Source organism: Pan troglodytes, chromosome 10 (genome assembly GCF_028858775.2).
Source record: "Pan troglodytes isolate AG18354 chromosome 10, NHGRI_mPanTro3-v2.0_pri, whole genome shotgun sequence".
In the NCBI taxonomy this organism is placed as follows: domain Eukaryota; kingdom Metazoa; phylum Chordata; class Mammalia; order Primates; family Hominidae; genus Pan; species Pan troglodytes.
Genome location: NC_072408.2, coordinates 28391549 through 28399585, shown reverse-complemented (window position 1 = coordinate 28399585; position 8037 = coordinate 28391549).

The window sequence follows — 8037 nt, the reverse complement described above, 5'->3', positions numbered from 1 at the left end:
ATTTCTGTTGCTCCCTTAGTGTGGAGTGACTTTCTTCTGCTTAAGAGAAGCCTGCTCATTTTCTGAGGCTTAGATCAATTCCACTTTCTCCGGGAATTCTTCTCTCACTCCTCCAACAAACCCAATTCTCCTAGCCCTCAGGAGATCCCATTATCTACATTACATGGTACTTAGATATATGTTATCCTCTGTACCAGTCAGGATCTGGCAGAACAAACAGGACACAATCAGAATTTAATTTAAAGACCGAGTGCTAAAGTATGGATAGGATGAAGGGAAATTGACAAGAGAAAATGAAGCACCCTGGAGCTAGCAGCAGCAGGAAATCCTTACTACCTCTAGGCTTGAAGGGTCAAGGGGACTGGATGGTTTCCAAAACTCCAAGGGAATATCTACAGCTGGAGGAGAGGGCCTCCTGACAGGAGCTGAGGTCTTCTGGCAAGGGGCATAGCCAATCTTTGGCAAACCATCATGAAGGGAACCAGGGAGATAAATAGCCTGTCCTCACTGGCTTCCGTCTCTCACTAGTCAAATCCTACTAGAAGTCAGTGGGCAAGGGAGCTCAGTGACACTGTTTAAAAAGCCTCCTGTGGCACAGAGCAGGGTGGAAAAGAGTAGAGAGTGAATCTGATGAGCAAAAGGAAAATATGCAGCACATGCTGTTTACTGTGCTGTTGAAATGTTTCCAGAGGTGTGGCTTTCCTCCTGAGCTAGGCTGAAAGCTCCTTGGGAATAGAGACTATGGCTTGCATTTGGTTTTTATCTTCCACAGTGCTTAGTTCAATGTGACTTCGAAAGGGTGTAAAAATGCATATACATTGAGGATTTCTTTCTTTTTTTTTTTTTTCTTTTGAGACGGAGTCTCGCTCTGTCGCCCAGGCTGGAGTGCAGTGGCGCGATCTCGGCCTCACTGCAAGATCCGCCTCCCGGGTTCATGCCATTCTCCTGCCTCAGCCTCCTGATTAGCTAGGACTACAGGCGCCCACCACAATGCCCAGCTAATTTTTTGTATTTTTTTTTTTTTAGTAGAGACAGGGTTTCACCGTATTAGCCAGGATGGTCTTGATCTCCTGACCTTGTGATCCGCCCGCCTCAGCCTCCCAAAGTGCTGGGATTAGAGGTGTGAGCCACCGCGCCTGGCTGAGGATTTCTTTTTAAGAGTCTGTTGTAATCTCTCACCTTGGGTTTGCTACCCACCCCCCCCCCCTTTTTTTTTTTTTTGAGACGGAGTCTCGCTCTTGTTGCCCAGGCTAGAGTGCAATGGCGTGATCTTGGGTAACTGCAACTTCCGCCTCCCGGGTTCAAGCAATTCTCCTGCCTTAGCCTCCTGAGTAGCTGGGATTACAGGCACCTGCCATCACACCCAGCTAATTTTTGTATTTTTAGTAGAGATGGGGTTTCACCATGTTGGCCAGGCAGGTCTTGAACTCCTAACCTCAGGTGATCTGCTTGCCTCAACCTCCCAAAGTGCTGGGATTACAGGCATGTGGGTTTGCTATCTCTCTTTCTTCTTCTTTTTTTTTTTTTTTTCCTTTTTGAGACGGCGTCTCACTCTGTCTCCCAGGCTGGAGTTCAATGGAACAATAACGGCTTACTGCAGGCTTGAACCCCTGGGCTCAAGTGATCCTCCCACCTCAGCCTCCCAAGTAGCTAGGACTACAGGCACATGTCACCACACTTGCCTAATTTTTGTTTGTTGTTTGTTGTTTGCTTTGTAGAGACAGAGTCTCCCTATGTTGGCCAGGCTGATCTCAAACTCCTGGGCTCAAGCAATCCTCCCACCCCAGCCTCCCAAAGTGCTGGGATTACAGGTGGAAGACACCACATGTGGTCTGATGTCTCTTCAAATATTTAAACCTCGATTTCCCAAGTCACTCAAAATGAAATCCAAATTTGTTCATGTGGCCTGGTACCTGATTATGTCTCTGGCCTCATCTCTATGACTTTCCCTCTTGCTGACTTCACTGCTCCAGCCACTTGCCCTCTTTGCATGCCCCAAACATGTTACCACCTCAGGGCCTTTGCATCTGCTGGTTCTTTGCATATCCTAGGCCTTCTGCCCAGAGATTCCCATAAGCTTCTCACTTCTTTCAAATCTGCTGAGATGTCACCTTATCAGAAAGGCCTTCACAGTAAGTAAGTTTAAGTAAAATAGTGACCTCTCCGGCGTCTCCCTATCTTCTTACATCCCTTCATCTTCACCTAGTATTTATCCCCACCTGATGTGTGATATAGGCACTGTTTGTTCATTGTTATTCTCCTTGTGCTAGAATAGAAGATCCACAGAGCAAGGACTTGATCTGCTTTGTTCTGAATACCTAGATTAGTGCCTGACACATAACATAATAGGAGCTTGATAATCAATACATATAGAATTAATGGATTAAGCCGCCAGTCAAGTTGGGTCCATTTTTACTGTGTATGAACAGTCTTAACGGTTTGAATGTAGGTGATTGCCCTTAGCCCATCCTTAGCTAAATAATTTCAGTTCCATTCAGTAAGGTTTTGTTGAATCTGTGCTAAGGCAGACCAGCAGCAGTGTCCAGTGTGGCTCTCACAGTGCTCACGGCACATACTTCTCCTCTCACTCACCACTTCTTAGCTAGGGGATGGCATGACTTTTGGTTAGAGTGGCACCAAAGACCCCATGACCTGGAACACCACAGAACTTTTTCCCTTTAATCTTCTCTGGTTTGCAAAATTGCACCATGGCTTCTCTCATAACAGATTCCCTAGTAGAGAATTTCAGAGTTTCTGTTGCCCCTTTTACATGTTCATTCCTCACCAGGTGCAAGGTCCAGCATGATCCCCAGGACCCAGGAATCAGCCTGTTCTTTGCTGGCTGCTCCCTGTGCAGCCCCATGGGCTTATCTCCTAGAGGTTGACTCCACTGGCACCTACTTTATAAGCTGTGTCAATTGCGTGGCCACTAGCCTGAGAAGACTGGTCTGGAAGCCAGCTGCTGGGACCCTACCTAGTCATGGCGCTCCTGTCCCTTTGAAGCTCCTGGATACACTGGACACCACTCCTCTGACGTTTGTCCTGCTGCATCAAAGGAAGAGGTTTCAGCAGAGGTCCCACTGGGCTTTGTCTATGAGCTTTTTCTTAAAGTACTCCAATCTCCAGGATGTAGCTTTCTCTTTTCCCTGCTTACTGGTTTTAAACATTAACTCTGTCCTTAGGATGCAGTTAGAAGAAAAATCAGATGTATTGTTCCCAAGAAATTGCTGAATTAACTCTGCAGCCTTTCCACATACCTAGATTGCCTTAGGAGGCAAATGTACCCCCCAACCTAGAATGGAGGAAACTGGCTCTGCAAGTGCCCTGGCCGACATATAACCAACCTGCCCAAACACCTCATATCACCAACTTTCTAGTGGTATAGAAATCTCCTCTTGATTTCCACACCAGTAGTGGCCACAGAGCCACCCTCCAGAGGCAAATTCAGATACCTTGTAGCCATTTGGTTATGACGGCCATGCCTCCTACTTCTGAAAAGTTTACATTAGTAGACTTTAGGCCATAAGGTCTTCATATTCTTTTCTAGGTAGTTCTGGACCTTGGTGATGGAGACATAGAAGGTACCGCCAGTTAGTGGTGTTCTCTCTTTTTTTTTTTTTTTTTCAGATGGAGTCTTACTCTGTCTCCCAGGCTGGAGTGCAGGGGCACAATCTTGGCTCACTGCAGCCTCCACCTCCTGGGTTCAAGCAATACTCCTGCCTCAGCCTCCCAGTAGCTGGGATTACAGGTGCCCGCCACCATGCCTGGCTAATTTTTTTGAATTTTTAGTAGCAACAGGGTTTCACTATGTTGGCCAGGCTGGTCTCAAACTCCTGACCTCAAGTGATCCACCCGCCTCGGCCTCCCAAAGTGCTGGGATTACAGGCATGAGCCACTGCACCTGGCCTGGTGTTCTCTTAAAGGGAGTTAGATCCACCTTCACCAAAATGAGTCAGTTCCTTAATAATTTATCTAGCTGCTCCAAAAGCCCCTGCACCTTGTTTTCACATATCCATAGCAGATAAAGTTTAGAATATTTCTTTATTTTTACTTTTTTTGTGGAGACAGGGTCTTGCTATGTTGTCCAGGCTAGTCTCAAACTCCTGGTCCTCCCTCCTCAGCTTCTCAAAGCACTGGGATTATAGGCATGAGCCATCGTGCCTGGCCAAGTTTAGGATAATTCTTAACCTGACTTGATCTATCCATAAACCTAACCCTAGGAGGATAGCAGTACCACCCCTCTGCCTGGCACCCCAAGTTTCCTCTATTCTGAATTGCTTCCCCTTCCCCTGGGACACATCATGCTTTCTTACAACTTGATGCCTCTGAACATCCTATTTCTTCCACTTGGAATGTCCTAACCTGTCTCACCTGACTTGCAAATTCCCACGCGTCTTTAAAACCTCCACTGAAGCACAGCCCCTGCCAGACACCACTTAAGTGGAGCTCGTCCCTCTCTCCTGTGTGCTATCTCTGTGACTTCTATATGCCTTCTTTACCACTCTTTTCACTGCATTAAATGTCTGGTCTCCCGTACGGAACTGTGAACTTCCTAGTAGCAGTGACCAGAGCCAGGGATTATTTAACTGTGTAGCCCCATGTCTTAGTTTGTTAGGGCTACTATAACAAAATACTATAACCTGGGTGACTGTAACGAACAGAAATTTGTTTCTCACAGTTCTGGAGGCTGGAAAGTTCAAGAGCGTGGTGCTGGCAGATTTAGTGTCTGGTGAGGGCCTGTTTCCTGGTTCATAAATGGTGCCTGCTCTCTGTGTCCCCACATGGTGGAAAAGGCTACTAACTCTCTGCAGTCACTTGATCTAACCACCTCCTAATACCATCACATTGTGGGTTAGGATTTCAAAATATAAATTTGGGGCGTACACAAACATTCAGACCATAACATTCCACCAACGGTGCCAAAAATATGTTAGGTTCTTATTGCTTATTGCTTAATTGAATAAAAGAATGAGTTCCTGGACAGGTGTGGTGACTCACGCCTGTAATCCTAGCACTTTGGGAGGCCGAGGCAGGTGGATCACTTGAGGTCAGGAGTTGGAGACCAGCCTGGCCAACGTGGTGAAACCCCGTCTCTACAAAAAATACAAAAATTAGCTAGGCGTGTTGGTGGGCACCTGTAGTCCCAGCTACTCGGGAGGCTAAGGCAGGAGAACCACTTGAACCATGAGGCAGAGGTTGCAGTGAGCTGAGATTGCGCCACTACACTCCAGCCTGGGCGACACAGTGAAATTCTGTCTCAAAAAAACAAAAACAAAACAAAACAAGAATGAGTTCCTAATAGATTGCCAGACTGAAGTGTAGTCTACTGCATTTGATGATTCATCATGGCTCCTAGGCCTAGCACATACTAAATTCTTTGTAAATGTTTCTGGGATAAGGGGATTAAATGAGTAAATGTGTTTTGAAACCAGCAATTTTTACGTTCATTTCCAATTTTCCTTGTGATCAGTACTTTGCCCAGTGAAAAATCAACTTTCTTCCTCAAGGCTCTATTCTGAGTTCTCCTGTTTCTTTCTCTCTACTCCTGCTAGATCCTGCCTACCTCCTTGTTATCTGAATCTGGATTTTAAACATATAGAACACACAGAGTTTTTACAATGGGTGAAAACCAAAGAGCAGTCTCTTGCTAACTGAATGAAGCTTTTAAGGAGGTTCCTATTTAAAATGAAATCTGCTCTGGTGGAGTTATGAAGATTAAACATGGTAATATTTGTGAACGTGTTTTATAAAGAGATCAAAATATGTGTAATTATATGAGATAATTGATAATGATGCATTATAATAATAAAATTTGAGGGAAATAACTCCCCAAATTTACCCACTTCACTCTCCCCAAAGCCCCAGGAGTGTGTTTGTACAGCTTTTCTATTTAACATTCACTCAGGGAGATGTCAATATTTAATAGAATATTTAATAGAATGAGGAAAATCTAAGCAATGGTTAATAGTCACTTAGAGGTCAGTAAAAATAATATAATTTTCAAAGATGTACCATTTATAATCAAAATAGCTATGGGGTAGGTCAACTGCAATATTTCCTTATGTTAAGCCACAAAAAATATACAAAATTGAAATTATATTTGTCATGATATAAAACAATATACTACAAAAAGTTCCCTAATGTCTTTTTCTTTCTTAAAGTTAATGATTGTGATCCTTTGTCAAAAAAAAAAAAAAAAAAAAAGAATCAGTGCTCCTTTTCCTCATGTTAAATGAGTAAATTAATATTACTAATTTGGAAATCGTAAACTATGGCTTCCAGTAACTAGCATTTATTTTATTCATGAGAAAACAGTGGCATATTTAGCTTCTACTGAGGTATTGTACGAATAACTTAAGCAAAAAGGGGTGTCATATTATATTAAAATTGATTTTTTTGCTTCGTTTTTTTATTTGAACATCAGTTGTATGGAGTACTCATTTTAAAAAGGAAAATGGTATGAAAATAATTGTTTTGAAAGGAGAAAAAAGAGGTGTGAGCTTTCTTGAAAGTGTAAGGAAAGTAGTGTGATGGAAGTCATAGTGAAATCAGACTGGGAGTCAGAAAACCGGTTCTAGTGTCATCTCTGCTACTTAGTAGCCCTTTTCTTTTAGTCGATTCTAAACACTAAATATGCTTCCGCATGTGGATTTAAATGTGATTGATGGTCGCCAGTGACAAGCATAGGGGGATATTTCTTGCTAGGGTCAGTTCAGGTCATGATTCCTCTAAAGGCATATTATTGGATTATTTTACTGTGGGTCTACTTTATTAGGAGAAGACCCCGAAAGGGTTTTTTGTTTTGTTTTGTTTTGTTTTGTTTGGAGGGACGTAATACTAGGGAAAATTCTTTTTGTCACAGGTTCCCTCTCCCAGTGTCCCTAACTTGGAGGCCTCTTTAGGAGTCCCAGAGACTCTGAGAGGGTCACACTGTACCAGTTTTTGGCGTTTGTATAAAGCTGCGGGTGCGCTCTGTAGGAGGTTGCTATGACAATTTGCAAACAGTAGAGTGGATGAAACTCCGCAGGAGGTGGCTCCCTTCCGACTGGAGTCTGCACTAGTTCGGGCCTGCACAGTAGGTCTAGCCAGGAGCCAGAGATACTCGGGCGGGGCAGAGCATAATGGACCCCTGACCCCAAGAGAACTTCAGAAACTAGGCACCTCTCGAGAAGGAAGTGCATGGCATAACTCTGCCCCGTCATCCGGGATTTGTCGGGCTTTCCCACCCCACCTCCTCTCACAGTTGAAGTGGCAAAACCTGTGACCTTTGAACAGAGGCGCACTGTGTGCCACGCACGACGAGGCGCGGATGTGAGACGGGAAAGCAATTTTTTTTTTGGTCTTCAAGGAAAAGAGAGGTTGTATATGGCGAATAAAAAAGGCAGGGAAATTCTCCACGTGTCTTGGAAGGGAAGGGGGAAAGAGATGTGTCGGGTGGGGTGAGAGGAATTCGAGGTGTCGCTCCCTCACCGCAGAGCTGAAAGGAAGGTGTGTCTCTCCCAGTGGCCGCGCAGGGGAAAGGCTCGGAGTTGTAAGGAAATAGGAGATGTCTCTGATGTTTATTTTTGCCTAGCAACCCACAGCCAACTGCTTCCCCAGCTGCCGTCCACACGCGCCTCTCTGCCTCCCCTTGTCCTAGCGACTGGCGAGCGGTCACTTGGTGTCAGTAAACCGGGGAGGGTGTGTGGTGGAGGTGGGAGGGCAGCCCCCTCTTTCGCCCCTGCTCAGGGTCAACGAGCTCAGCGGCCGCCCCTCCCGGGACTTGACTCTCCGAGGTGACCCTCGCACAACTAAGTTACCTACATGATGAATTGGGGAGAGGGGAGTGGCTAAGTCGCTGGGACCAAGAATGGGGGGACGGGGACGCAGTACTGTCTGTGAGCAGCCATTCAGTTCGAAGAGCTGAAAATGCATTTATGTTTAGGGGTGCGCATGGCAGGGGAGGGGTCTCTGCGTCGCTTTCGGCCGGAGGGCAGCAGCGGTAGGTTGAGCTGTAGGGCAGAGAAGGGGCGCCGCGGGGCCGGGGAGGGGAAAAGG